The sequence below is a fragment of the Manis pentadactyla genome, chromosome 10 (assembly GCF_030020395.1).
Source record: "Manis pentadactyla isolate mManPen7 chromosome 10, mManPen7.hap1, whole genome shotgun sequence".
In the NCBI taxonomy this organism is placed as follows: Eukaryota; Metazoa; Chordata; class Mammalia; order Pholidota; family Manidae; genus Manis; species Manis pentadactyla.
The window spans coordinates 34,204,494-34,219,230 of NC_080028.1; the positions used below are offsets into that span (position 1 = coordinate 34,204,494).

Genomic DNA, 14,737 nt, shown 5'->3' on the forward strand with positions numbered 1-14,737 from the left:
GGCCTGACGCGGGCGGGAGGGCGTTGAATGGGGGTCCGTGAGGCAGATGCAGGTCCCTGACAGGGCGCGTGGACACAGATGGGGTAGGAGGGTCCCGGGGAGGGTGCAGGTCCCTGACGCTGAGAGGGGCGGAGGAGACCTGGGAGGGTCATGGGAGTCATTTGAGGAGGGAAGCCGGGAGAAAGGGAGGTCCCTGAAAGGGATGGGGTTGTCTGCAGGTGGGTGTGGGTAGGAATAGCGAGGGAATCCCAGAGCCGGGTATTCAGGGCTCGCTGGGGTCAGAGGGATAGGGTCTGTGAAACGGCACGGTGATGGGGATGGAGGAACCTCTGGGGGTAATGGGGACGTGTGAAAGGAGCCGCAGAGGCTGGGGCGAGCCCTCCAGGTACGAGGAGGGACTGAGGAGGTCACCCGGGCTGTGGGAAGAGGGGCACGGGGTCAGAATCGAAGGAAGCTGGAAGCTGAGGATTTTGGGGTGGGATACCTGGGGGTAAGGAGGATGGAGCCGCTGAGAAGGACGGAAAGGGGATACACTGGCGTTATGAAATCCCCTCTAGGGTGGACGGAGACAGATAACTAATAGACTAAACCCTGCCTGGGAAAAGGATTCCTTACTACCTCCTCACACAGTACTAGCTTGCCTGCAAAACCTGGCTTGGGTGGGAAGTATTTCTAGGTAGCAGAAGTCTTTGAACCCAGGGTTTAAAAAAAGTCTTTTTTGTTGTTAAAATGCTAGTAAAATCTCAAGGGCAATGATTTCCTTAATGCATACCCAAAAACAAAGCTCTGGTTAAATGCAGAGTGGTTGGTTGATCACCGTGAAAGAGGAACTTAATTTGTGAATTATCTCTGAGAAAGGGCAGTCTATCATTTTAAATGCAAATGATGCCCCCTAAAAAAGCTGCCCTGTTTTAAAACTACTAATCAAGTTTGATTTGATTTAGGAATATTTTATCAATCAGCTGAAGATAGAAGGAACACCTCCCACGCCATGTAACAAATGAAATCCCAAGTAACAGTCGCTATGAGGGTTACACACAAGGCGGTGTGATATTTGCAACTAGTCGAATACTCGTGGTTGATTTCTTGACTGATAGAATTCCTTCAGATTTAATTACTGGTAAGAAACCTTATTATTTGTATATAAATCTGCGCTTTTGGAGTGTCTCTCCCCTCTGCTACTCTAAACTAGAATCTTCTTGTGGGTAGCAGTAGGCGTTTTTGCTCAACCATGTGTGTCCAAGGCATTAGTACAATACCAGACACATTTTAGATGCTCAATAAATATTTGTGGCCTGAATAAGTAACTAAATGTGAGACTGACTTTTAATTGTTTTCTCAGCTCATATCCAGTAAACACATGGTAGTTGGCTGGCCTTTGCTTTTCAAACCTGATCAGACTTGAAGCACTTATTAAATATTCTTCGTATATTTCCTAAAATATTTGGTTTTCCTCTTTAAATACTGTTTTGTCCCTTCATTTGAAATTAAACCACATAGTTGCTTAGTTATTTTGAGAAGAATGGTTTAATCTTAGCTAGAATTCACATAGAACGTGAATTATTTTTCGTTATTATTTGTCCTTTCAGAAACCTTTGATGATTTAACTAAAATTAATTCAGGAGCCCTGCTTCTGTGACCTCAAGTTACCTTGTGCTTCTCTCTAGTGATAGTGCTTCAAAACACTACACTGTATTTGCTGTTTATTTACTCCTCTCACTTGTGAGATAATAAGCTTCGTAAGTACAAGGAACAACTTACTCATCCTGGACGAAGTAACTGGTCCATAGCAGGTACTACACACATATCTGTTGGATGAATGATTCATGGCTATCCTGGGATCTGGTGAACCTCTGGAGGGCAGAGAGAAAATGAAATTCTTAATCGTACTTCCCACCGTATCTATCTTCTTGCCCGAGACTTAGATGACCCTGAAGAAATAGTTAATAAGCAAATGTATGAATGAATGCTTTATATGGTTCATAATAAACTGATGAAGGAAAAGTTTCATTATACTTTCATAACATCACTAATTGTTACAAGCTGTGGCACAAGCATGTGTGGTCAGACTTACCTGGCTCTGACTGGTAATACTACTGCAGACAGACAAGTTACCTAATTGCATGAGCCTCCGTTTTTCTCATTTCTTAAATTGAGAGATTAAGGTGCTCCTAGAGTTATCATGAGGACTAAGACAGATAAAATAAATCAGTTGCTTAGAATGGTGCCTGGTACATAATATACAATTCATAAATAATATCAAAAAAAGTATTGTCTTTTTGTAACTAGAAATCTTAATATGTGGTAAATTCTTTTACTGTTTGCTGCTTTCTTATAAGCTGTTTTTTAATTGGTATAATGAAAACAAAGTGTTGAAACTACCACTAGATGTCAGTATTACTCAGATATACAGAAACAGTTCAACCTAATAAGGCGGAGAGCAATTTGAATCAAAGCAATGTCCATAGCTTATGGGTAGTTCCTGATTAAAAATGCCAGATTCCATGCCCATTTCTGATTAGTTCCAACCAGTGATGAAGCTGGAGCTGCCACTGCTGCTCAGCTGAATAGAATGCAAATGAATGCCAAAAACGAATTCCTTCAAATTCTCTACCACCTGGGATCATGTCCCAGGAGCTCATTTGTGCTTTCACCCCAGCTTTTACAGACCAAAGAGCAGTCCCCAAATCACGGATCATTTGGGAAGTGCTGTATGTCCCCAGCCCTAACTTGCCCTTGTTACTACCCATTATCACCACCCCCAGTCCACCCTAGGGGCACCTGTCAACCACATCTCCTAAACAATGAGAGAACTGTGTATCTACCCAGATTGTACTTTGAAAAGAATGGGGACAGGAGGATGCTTTCCCTCCTAAAACAGCTCCTTACAGCTCCAAGTAGAACTCAGAACACACTTTCTATAGGACACTTAAAAAAAGTAACTCATGTTAGATTTGTCCCCACCATGCCATAATTCGGCTTTGCGTTTATTCAACAAACATGTAGTTCACCACGTGTCCCATGTTTGGCAGGAATGTGGTAGGTGCTGAAGACAAAGATAAATTGCACAGTGTGGTTGAACTCTTTTAGGGCTGCCCCTGAGTTTGAGCTTATCTTCACAGTGAACTAAATGTGTGACCCTGGGCAAGTTTCTTAATTTCCATGTGACTCAGTTTACTCATCTGTCAATTGACAACAGTAATAGTACCTCCCTTCTAAGGTGGTTGTGATGGTGAGATGAGATAATGCATGTCAGATTCTTAGCATCATGCATGGCACATTGCAAACATTTGTGTGATTTCTGCTTGTTAGAATGTTCTTGTCCCCAAGCAGTTTAGTGGAGCAGATAGATGGCAAGAAGTAATTACAATATGAAATAGGAGCTGTGATCGGTGCATAAAAATTTAAGTATGCTTTTGTGGGACTCTTGGCTTGCCTCCAGAAATATAACCTGCTTGTGGTGTTTTCATTTTTATATTTTAAAGGGCAGGTCCTGGCTTGTCAGTTGCACATGATTTGGAACCTCTGGTTTCCCATTACTTGCTGGATGACCTTGATCAAGTTGTTTGATCAAGTTGTCTTTCCGTGGTCACGTAATAATACCTACCCTATAGAATCATTGTAAGGGTTAAATAAAATAAAAAACTGTAAAAGTACTCAAACCCAGTGCCTGGGATATAATATTCTCTTCTTCCTCCTTCTGGGTTCTAAAAGAATGACAACCTTTTAGAGCACATTTCCTTAAATTAAGGGTCTCCTTTTCTTTAAAAGTCCATTTTTATTATTTTTAACTTCACGTAATATTTCAATGCAGGCCAGCAAATGTGGCCCAGTACAATGCTTGGAAAAGCCCACCTACTGGGTAGAAAATCTTTTCTGAGTAGGAAATTAGCTATATAAATGGGTAACTCAAAATCCTTTATCTACAAATTCCTAAGTAACACTCTTAATTTTTACTGTATTTGGAAACCAGCTTGTTTAGATAGAATAAATTTTAACTCCATCCTCTCAATCCAAACTTTAAACACCAAAATATAGAATCTGCATTGAGTGTATTGAACTACTAGAAACAATCATAAATTACTATTAGTGTCATTTTCCAAACCCTAGGAATGATGAGAACTGGGACAAAAACATGTGAGCACATTTATACACACATGTAAAAGGTAACTGGCTTGATTTAAGTCCAGAAGACAGAATCGTCATAAATAATTGCACTTCTGATCTGGAAATGATTTTTATGCACTTGTATATCATCACGTCTCTCCCTAATTTATCACTAATCACACTGCACCAAAATGGCACATATATATACATTATATAGACATTTTATCGATAGATGATAGGTAGATCCATCATCTGGTCGAGGGCTCTCATTTTATAAATAAGGAAACGTATAACTGTGCTTGTTCTTGTGATTCAAAGGTGTCACTATCATACCATCTCCAAAAAAACCCAGATGTATTAAATATAATGTAGTCATTAAAGGTTAGTACTTTCAGTAGACTAATTTATCTCTCGACCGAATATACTCTGCTTCTGATAACTGAATTATTCTAGTAGGCAACACAGATGTTGCCCGGACTTCTGAAATGCAGCTGTTTTATGTAGCCCACAGCTGATTCAGATATAAAAGGAAAATCAGTGACTCACTTTGCTTTCAGAAACTCTCTTCCACCATGCCAGACACTCCCCACTCCAGGGCCTTTGTTCTTTGTTGCTTTCTCAGCCTGGAGCCCTCTTGGCCCGCAGCTCACTTCCTTGACTTCACCTAAGCCTCTACTCAGATGTGAGGCCCCCCTGTCTAAAGTTGCAGCCCACCATCATACCTCACACATACTCCCTCTTCTCCTCTGGTTAATTTTTCTACTTAGCACTCATCACCTTGTATGCTATCAAATATTGTCTGTACTTCTTTATATTGCTTATCGTAAGTGTCATGAGGACAGGGGTTTGCATCTGGTTGTCCATGGCTGTGTCCCCAGCCTAGAACAGTTCCTGCCCAAGTTTATGCAGGTGCTGAAGAAAAATGGGACAAGTTAGTGAATGAACATGAGCGGGAAAATTCCATGTCTGTTCTGTGAAATAAATGATAACTTCCTCCCTCAGGCATCTTGGTGTTCAGAGCTCACAGAATCATCAAGTCCTGTCAAGAAGCATTCATCTTGCGCCTGTTCTGCCAGAAAAATAAAACGTGGCTTCATTAAAGCTTTCACAGACAATGCTGTCGCCTTTGACACTGGTTTTTGTCATGTGGAAAGAATGATGAGAAATCTCTTCGTAAGGAAGTTGTATCTGTGGCCAAGCTAAACAGCATTATGTGACAGACATCTGTGAGCACATCTGCTGTAATTGTTTTGCACTTCAGTGAACGTAAGGTAAACTGTACTGTGATTGTGCTTGGCATGTGGTAGTCAGGCTCATAACAAGTGCCTCCAAAGATAAGTGTATGGGTGCCACATTTGTGATTCTTTTAAAGGAGAGAGAGATTTGATAGTCTTTTTCTGGTATCCCATCAAATCTCTCCAAGGGCAGCCACTGTATTCCTTCTTGTACATTTAGTGGAACCCTCAGGGCTCGAGAGACACATACACAACAGTGGCCAGTGAACTACAGATTTATATGGGCTAAGACTTCCACTTCCATTTGGAAAACAATGAAAAAACAAAGATCTTGAAGAAGTTTTATATAACTTCTAGGAAAAAAGCCACAGGTTTCAACTTTAAAACATTTTGCCGCCTATGCTAATTTGTGTTTTGGTTACACTGTATCTTTATTTAAGGGTGATTGTGGTCTTTTTTCTTTCTTGATACCTTTTTTCAGGGATCAACGTACTTTTCCCATAAAAAGCCAGATAGTAAATATTTTGGGCTTTGCAGGCTCTGCCATCTGCCTCAATTATTCAAGTCTACTGTTAGAGCAAGAAAGCAGCCATAGACAATACATAAACAATGAGGGCAGCTGTGTTCTCATAAGACTAAAAACAGGTGCTGGGTTTGGCCCAGACCATCGTTTGCAGACCCCTGCCTTATTTGAATAATACTTTCATTCACTGAGATTAAAAGTATTCCTGAAAACATTGCCATTTGGCTTTCCATTTTGTTTCTTAATTGCATTTACAGAGAAACCATTAGAGTTTTAAACCAGAAATATGCAGCTCTTGAAACTCTAGAAAATATTTCAAAAATGTTTGTCTTTTTAGGTTCCATGTAGCAGTAAACTCATTTTTAGAACAGCACAAACCTGAAGTCCTAGAAATTCATGTCTCTATGACACCAGCCATGCTTGCTATACAGACTGCCATACTGGACATCTTAAATGCATGTTTGAAGGAACTGAAGTGCTGTAACTTGTCACTTGACGTTGAATATTTATCTTTAGAAAACACTATTGGAAAATCCTTTGACAAGATATTCTGTTTCTTTTCCCTTTTAAGCATAGCTTGTCCTGTTAAAACCGTAGAGAATGCAAGTTAATTTAGTATTGCCATGTTCTTAATAGGAATTTGCTGTTATTTTAAAATTAAATTGGAAGTGATTTAAAGTATAGCTTCTTTGGTTTAGTGGAAAGTAATTTATAGTGACATACATGGATTGGCATATCCGCATGACTCTAATTTTTGCAGTTATACAGTGATTATCTCTCATTTTACGTATAATGAAGAAAAAGATAAATACCTTTTTGCTCTGAAGCAACCTTTGGATATCTTCAGGTAGAAGAGTTTTACATAAGTGCATTTGTAATTTATGATCTCTTGTTTCGAGTAAAAATAATTTGGATGAGTTTTCACTATTGAGGAATGTGAAACTTGCTCTGTCCTAAAAGTACATTCCGAACTGAGAAAATGGTAAGACTTTAGTTCAAGGAATTTTTATTCTGATTTTTTTATCATAGATTAATATTAATACAGACACATAAATGTCTAAGATTGAATTATAGATCCTGAAAATGCTGACTTTTTAAAAATTCCAGGCAACTTACTTTAGATATTTTGGTAGAACAAGTTCCTGCCTTTTTAAACTCTGAATCGACCCTTTGTGGCTGGAAGAGGAAAAATGTAACTCCTCATTTCTCTGATTCATCCAAAAATTATTTTACTGTGGAATAATGATACATAAGACTAATTTCATGTGTTTTGTTCCTCTACTCTTAAAGCTTAGGGCATAGTGAAACCAAAAAAACCTCCACATCTTCACATTCTTTTAATAGACTGTATATTCCTAGAAAAACAAAATGTAGCCTAGTATGTTTTGCACTAAATTTCTGTTTATCATCCCCTGGCTAGTAAAAATCAAAGTTACTTTTAGTAACCAAATCTACATACAACTTGGGTCTTGTTAGAAAATTTAATTTTTGTAGATGATTTTATAAAACAAGCATGCAAATATATGTCCCAGTATATCTAAGACAGCCTTGGTATCTGCCTATTGTCCTGGAGTAATCATTAGTAGTAGCATTTCATTTTCACAAGAGTTGTGTTTTGAGCAACAAATCTTCTAAGTATTATTCCTGCTCAGTATTAAATTTGTTAGATAAGATGCCATGTAGTGATACTGCTTCCCTATCATGTTGTGTATCATCTTTTTAAATTACAGAATCAGTTTACGAAGGACAGGAAGTGTGTGTGTGTGTGTGTGTGTGTGTGTGTGTGTGTTTGTACACCCACATAACCCACATAGTATATACAAAAAGCTGTTCTGTGTTTTAGGCAACTTTTTAGGATCTTAAAAGTTATTCAAACTTAGCCCACTGTTAATTTAACAAATATCTTCCCATCCATGAAGCACAGTGGTAAAAAAATTAACAAATATTTTATGCCACCAAATTAAGATACATTGTTGTTTAATTTGATACCACATTGTTTCCCTGGTTTATGCCTTCAGCTTCATCATCTCTCTGACTGGATCCCACATCTTTATCTATCCAGGATAAGATCTCAGCCCACCTTGGCAGAAATTGAGTGTTTCTGAGCTACCTGCTTTGACTTTTCATAAAAACAAACAATTGATTATCTGATTCTTATCAGGTCTTTTCTCTCCTGACCAATAAAGTAAATGTAGATAATTATGAATTGACTATCTGATCATAAAGACTTTAGTGATAAGATACTCTGTTTCATTTTTGAAAAATTAAACATATAATTAGAATCTTAGGAACTGAAATTTTCTGTCCACCTCCTTGGGAGATAATGTTTTGGATTTTTTGTATGTGTGTGACAAAATATATGTGAACATAAAATTTACTATTTTAACCATTTTTCGGTACACAGGGATAATGTTTTTTGAGACTATAGTGTTAATAATAGCTATGTAGAACATATTTTTAGCAATATTAAATTTTACCCTTATTTTAGACAATCCACCATTATCTGGATCCTTTGTGGCACCAGCTTGGAGCCAAGACTAAATCCTTGGTTCAGGATTTGAAGATACTACGAACTTTGCTGCAGTATCTTTCTCAGTATGATTGTATCACATTTCTTAAACTTCTGGAATCTCTGAGAGCAGCAGAAAAGGCTTTTGGTCAGAATTCAGGTAGGAGATAAAAATGCTAATATTATTTAGGAACTAACTTGAATACAGTGCTGGGTTTTTTTGGGGAATCAGGTGTGGGGAGTACTGTATTCAACTGCATGGTATACTAAGATTTCAAATTAAGTTTTATGTTCATAGCTCAAGGATGTAGGTTTTATTGATAGCTAATGTTTCCACTTAATGTCTGTTCTGTATAATAATAAATATTCATATCCATTCCAGGCAATTTTATTTCTAGAAAAGACTGCATATTACAGGCAGTCCCCAACTTAGAAATAGGTGTGTTCTGGAAGTTTAGTTGTTAAGAACTTAAAATTCATTTTCTCAGACTGACGAAAATTAGGCTTGGGGTGGATTAATGATTGTGCATTGAGCATTGACTCCCCTATACAGAATTTTATTGTTGTTAACAACCATTTGATCAATAAATATGAGAGATGCCCTCACAAACAACAACAACAAAAAGTACACACTTCCAATTGTAAAATAAATAAGTAACCGGGATGTAATGTATAGCATAAGGAATATAGTCAAAATATTGTAACAACTTGGTATGGTGATAGCTGGTACCTAGAATTATCATGTATATAAATGTTGAATCACTATGTTGTACACCTGAAACTAATGTAATGTAATACTGTGTGTCAACTACCCTTCAATAAAAAATAATTATCTACAAAAAAAAAAAAAATTCATTTTCTTCAAAGAAACAGCCAGAGACTGTGGGCCATTAGCTAGAGGGCTAAAGACTGAAGAGGAGAGATTGATTGTAAGAGAAACATACAAATACAACTGGCCACCATCTTGTTTTCCTTTCAGCCACATTTACCCGCACTGTTTTCTGTCACTGGTTAGATCATTGATTTTCAAAGTGTGGTCCATGAGCCCCTGGGGCCAAGATTTAATACAATTAATAATTTTTACTGCTTCATCAGGAACATTCATGAGTAATAAACTGCAAACACTTAGAACTAAAGAATACATTGACTCCTAGCACACTTTGGTTTTGGTGCCATGATTGTATTTAGGCACTAGCAGTGTTACCCACTAACACTTTTCTGCACCATCTTTGGAAATGGCAATACAGTGGGAAAAAGTCAAATAATGACTTAGTAGTATTGTAAGAATGGTTTTGAGATTACAGAAACCCTGAAAGCATCCTGGGGGCCCCCAGATATCCATAGGCCACACTTTGATATATGTAAGTCACATGACCATCAGAGATTCTTTAAAATGAATCATAAATTGAAGGCTTTTTAAAACTTTTCATACTAGGTTGACTGTTTCTGGACTCCTGCACCTCGATGTTTCTAAATGATCGAGCAAGGGTTTATCATGTTCCAGATGCCAAAATGAGCAGGAAAGGAAAAATGTCTGAAAAAATGGAGTTTAAAGAAGGGCAGGGTATGTCATAGGCTTAAGTCTTTAAATGTGTCTTTTATTTCAGTGATTGGTTGGAAGTACTTAACAAGTTAATGTGTGATTTTAAGTCTCCTTCAGCCATCAGAAAATGTATGCCGGTATGATAAATGTATGTTGTATGTAATTCTGTTAAAAGTATTAACATGACAAGTCTTAGAATCTGTTGCTGGGGATTCTGGATAACAAAGGCCAAGTATCAATCAAGAACATTCTTACTTCTACTTAAGAACTAGATTGATTTTTTGTAACTTTAGACTAATAATTGCCACTTCTGTCACTTAAAGTCTTAATGGAATATTTTAACATCCCTCTGGGCTTTTAAAAGACATAAATATACTAGAATGAGACAAATATGGATTTTATTCCGACACTCATCTAGTAGATATAATGAATATTGTTTTTTTAAGGTATGGGAGAGGGCAAATGCTTACTTTCTGCTTAGTTCAAAGGTCTAGTTCAAAAGTTAAATATTTTAGGGATGTGTTTGAGTACTTTACTAACAGAAATAAAAGTTTGTTGTCTACTTCTATTGCATGTTCAGGGTTGTGAAAATCATGATGATTATAGAAATAATCAATGCTATTATTCTGTTCTGGTTCCTTTATCTGTATAGCAGCTTATACATAGTGTCACAGTTGACAGTTAACACAGAATAATCTAGTATTAGTAACCATGCATATAACTTTCTATTGAGACATTATAAAGCTTGTATTAATGTTTGTTTGAAGCATCTTTCCTTTAGACCATAACTAGACAATTTTCAGGAAAATAGATTGTCTAGCATTATGAAGGCCCCACAAAGGAAAGGGATAAGAGAATGATGCTTGAGTTATCTCTTGGACAGAGGAAACTTGACCCTGCCCTCCCAACTCCCTGCCTGCCTGTGCCTCACCTGAAAGCTGCCTGTGTCCTTGGATCCCCACCCTCTGGATATAAAATAGTTTGCCTCTAAACTTTTGTAGTTAATTCTTGTATTAAATTCCTTTGACATCTAATGTGAGTTTTGTGTTCCTGGCTGCACCCTGACTAATATAAACACCTTTGCAAAAAAGCACATCAAGGTTGACATCACTAAAGGTGTGCCTATGTTTCACTGTTTGAATGTTCCATGAATGTTCTAACATTTATTTAATCATTTGGCTATTGATGAACATTTAACTTCTTTCCAAGTTTTTTGCTACCACAATTTGTGCTGTAATGAATATATCTGTATATATATGTATTTCTATAGGACAGAGTAAAATTGCTAGGAGTAATATTGCTAGGTCAAAAAACAGGGTATATATTTAAAAAATTTAAGTTTAATTGCCAAATTGCCCCCAAAATGTGTCACAATCTATACTTTCAACAACTCTGTGCCTTAAGAGTGCCTATTTCCCTACCCACTGGGCAACTCTTTGTCAATAACATAGTGAAAAATGTTTTCTTGCTTTAATTTGCATCACTTTACATTCTGAATGAGATTAACTATCCTCTCATATACCTACTGGCCACTTGCATTTCTCTTGCTGTGAACTGCCTTGTAACTGGTTTTATTTTTTGCTTTATATCATGACCTTTATCTAGAACAATAATAAAAAGCAACATCGATCAGGACTGCACCATAATTACCATGTTCTATGACTATACCATAATTACTCTTTTATTACTGAATGTTTAGGTTGTTTCCAATCTTTTCCTTAACACAGATTCTTAGATGAGGTGTTATTGGGACATAAGGGTTTGTGTGTGCGTGTGTGTGTGTAAGGTTTTTGAGAAGCATCGCCAGGTTGCCCCATGAAAAGTTCACTCCAGTTGGCACTTGTACCAGCAGATATGAGGATGCCCATTTCCCAATACAAACATATTCAGCCCAGAGATACCTTCTGGGGTCTGTATCATGAACTACATGTAAGATGATTCCACTGACTTGCTGCCCAATTAGTTTCCAGAATTGCAGGCTTGGGGCAGCTCAGGTCTCCAGGATGAGCAGATTCCTTTGACCATCATTGTGAAGTTAAAAATATAGACTAGCCCTTTTTCCGTATGTTCTCTTTATTCCACAGCTATCTATTGAGAATCTGTTCTGTGTCAAGAGGCTTTTTCTTGCCCTGGAGATCTCCCATCAAAACGGTGAGAGCCACAGTTATATCAAACGAGAAATACCATCATACTTAGAAATGGCTTGAGTTTTGGAGAAAGCCCAATTATAGACTGTGTGAACTTGGGCAGGTTGCTTAATTTTTCTGAGTCTCAGTTTTCTCTTGCATTCAATTGAGATTACAAAACTGATGTTGGAGGACCTGACGCCCCAGCACATGGAGGTGTTAACATAGGGATTAAAAGTGTAGACTATCTATTCTGACTAATATGGTTTGAATCATGTTTGCACTGCTTACTGGCTTTAGGACCACAGACAAATTATTTAACCTTACTTCCCTCATGGGTAAAGTGGACATGATTATACTTACCTCACAGTGTTATTGAGTAGATCAAATTAGACGATAAATGTAAGGTATTTAGCATAGTACCTACTAAGTGTTCAATTAATATTAGTTGTTTTACTTAAAGAATTTTATTATATAATTTGCATGTCTCCTTGTACTGCACTTTGGTTTATTATGCTGTGCAGCTACTGTGTGGAAAGAACTGCAGGTGAGGTAGAAATAGCAAAAGGACTAGAGCTGGAAGTGGGGCTTGAAGATGTGACTGACTTGCTGACTCTCATGGTAAAAATTGAAGTATGAGGAGTTGCTTCTTATGGATGAGCAGAGAAAGTGGTTTTTTGAGATGGAAACTACTCCTGGTAAAGATTCTGTGACAATTGTTGAAATAACAAGAAACAATTTAGAATATTCCATAAATTTAGTTGATGAAGCAGAGGCAGAGTTTGAGAGGATTAACTCTAATTTTGAAAGAAGTTCTACTGTGGGTGAAATACTATCAAATAGCACCTTGTGCTGCAGAGGAGTCATTCATGAAAGGGAGAGTCAATCAGCATGACAAACCTCATTGCTGCTGTCTTATTTTAAGAACTTAATCCAGCTGTCTCAGCCTTCAGTAGGCACCACCCTGATCAGTCAGCCATCAGCGTGGAGACAAGGCCAGGAAAAAGAGGATGACCCCCTGAAAGCTCAGATAATGGTGAGCGTTTTTTTTAGCAATAAAGTATTTTTAAATCACTTAATTAACATTAATAATTAAATAAAAGATTTAACTTCTTTTAGACATGATACCATGTCTAAGAGTGTACTTAATAGCACACATAATAGACTACAGGGTAGTGTAAATGTAACTTTTCTATGCACAGAGAAATGAAAGAATTCATTTGACTCAGTTCATTACAATATTCACTTCATTGCGGTGGGTGGCCTGGAACCAAATCCACATCCCCGAGGTCTGCCTGTATTGTTATGGGCTGAACTACAAAGCCCATATGTTGACGTCCTAACCCGCAGTACCTCAGAATGGAAGTGTATTCAGAAATAAGGTCTTTAAAGGTGGAATTAATTTAAAATGAGTTAATTAGGGTGAACCCTAATCCAATATGTCTGGTGTCCCCATACGAAGAGGACATCTGAACACAGACTTGTACAGGGTGAAGACGCCGTAGAGATGAAGGAGGAAGGTGACCACCTAGAGGCCAGTGAGGGGCCTGGAACAGACCTTTCCCTCCCAGCCCTCAGAGGGAGCCCACCCAGCTGCCGCCTTGGCTTGGCACTTTGGTACAGCAGCCCTAGTGAACTGAATGCACCCCATAGGAGTCACCCGTTTTATTGTACAATTGAATGACTTTCCATAAACTAACAGAGTTGTATTATTTTAATATTAGAATATTTTCATCACTCCTAAAAGAAAGCAACCAGTTTACAGTCACTCCCATTCTCTTCTTTACGCCCAGGCAACCACTAATTTTCACTCTGTCTCTATAGATTTGCCTTTTCTGGGCATTTCAGTTAAATTGTCTCCAATGATTAGGATAATTTATATAATAAGAGTCAGCCCATTCTATATCCTGATTGTCTATTTGTTAAAACTTCTTACATTGAGACCAAATCTACTGTCCTATAACTTACACAGTAACATATTTCTATTTGTAATATAAGTAAGTCAAAAACTATTTTATGTACCACAGAGTAGTTGAAAAGGGATTGAAATACTCAGCCAAAATCACCATTATAATCATAAATTAAGAAATTATCACTTTGTTTTTAGCAATCGATAAGGAAAAAGATATTGACAAAAGAGACTATAAGGATTGCATATCAACTACATTTCCATTAAAAAACAAAGAGAGATTATGAGGGAGAATGCTTTTTTGAGTCGCAGGAGGATAAACAGCCCAGGAAAGATCTCCATACCTGCTAATGAGAAACGTTTCTCCGTGGTGAGACCTGAACCGACAAGCCATTCCTCAGAGCTGCTCAGGCACATCTGAAAACTAAGCGGGACATTAGGTCAAGACCACATGGGTGGGGCCACACCCAGACAGCAGAGCATCCTTACTGCCAAAGACAGTGTTGACGCTGCGCAATGATAGGGCTTTGGGCAAAGTCCCTTTGTTGAAAAGCTCCGTTTAGATGTAATCTATATAGGGCATTATGTCAAACTTGAAAATGAAGAATTCCTTGCTTTTCTCACCTAGAAGAGTTGGCCTCCTGGTTAACCTTACCAACCTAATAGTAATGATAAATTGAAACTATGTACTATGTACATATGCAGGCATCTGTAAACATTTCTTCAAAAATCTTTATTAAGCACCTGGTGAGTGCCAGGTACTGTTCTCAGCACTTGAAAGTATA

The 14,737-nt window shown here is 37.8% G+C and overlaps 1 long non-coding RNA gene across 5 annotated transcripts; it reads left to right on the forward strand.

Annotated features, from left to right (window-relative positions):
• The first annotated feature begins 274 nt into the window (after positions 1-274).
• Positions 275-11,224, forward strand: LOC130679000 (uncharacterized). Of its 5 annotated transcripts, XR_008991993.1 has the most exons (6): positions 275-385; positions 945-1,120; positions 1,668-1,793; positions 5,110-5,333; positions 6,203-8,534; positions 9,810-11,224. It is a non-coding gene; the product is annotated as an uncharacterized LOC130679000 (long non-coding RNA). The 5 variants fall into 5 exon arrangements; XR_008991992.1 differs by lacking the exon at positions 275-385 and having other exon boundaries at positions 394-1,120; positions 1,590-1,793; XR_008991991.1 differs by lacking the exon at positions 275-385 and having other exon boundaries at positions 394-1,120; positions 5,110-5,348.
• Positions 11,225-14,737: the final 3,513 nt, after the last annotated feature.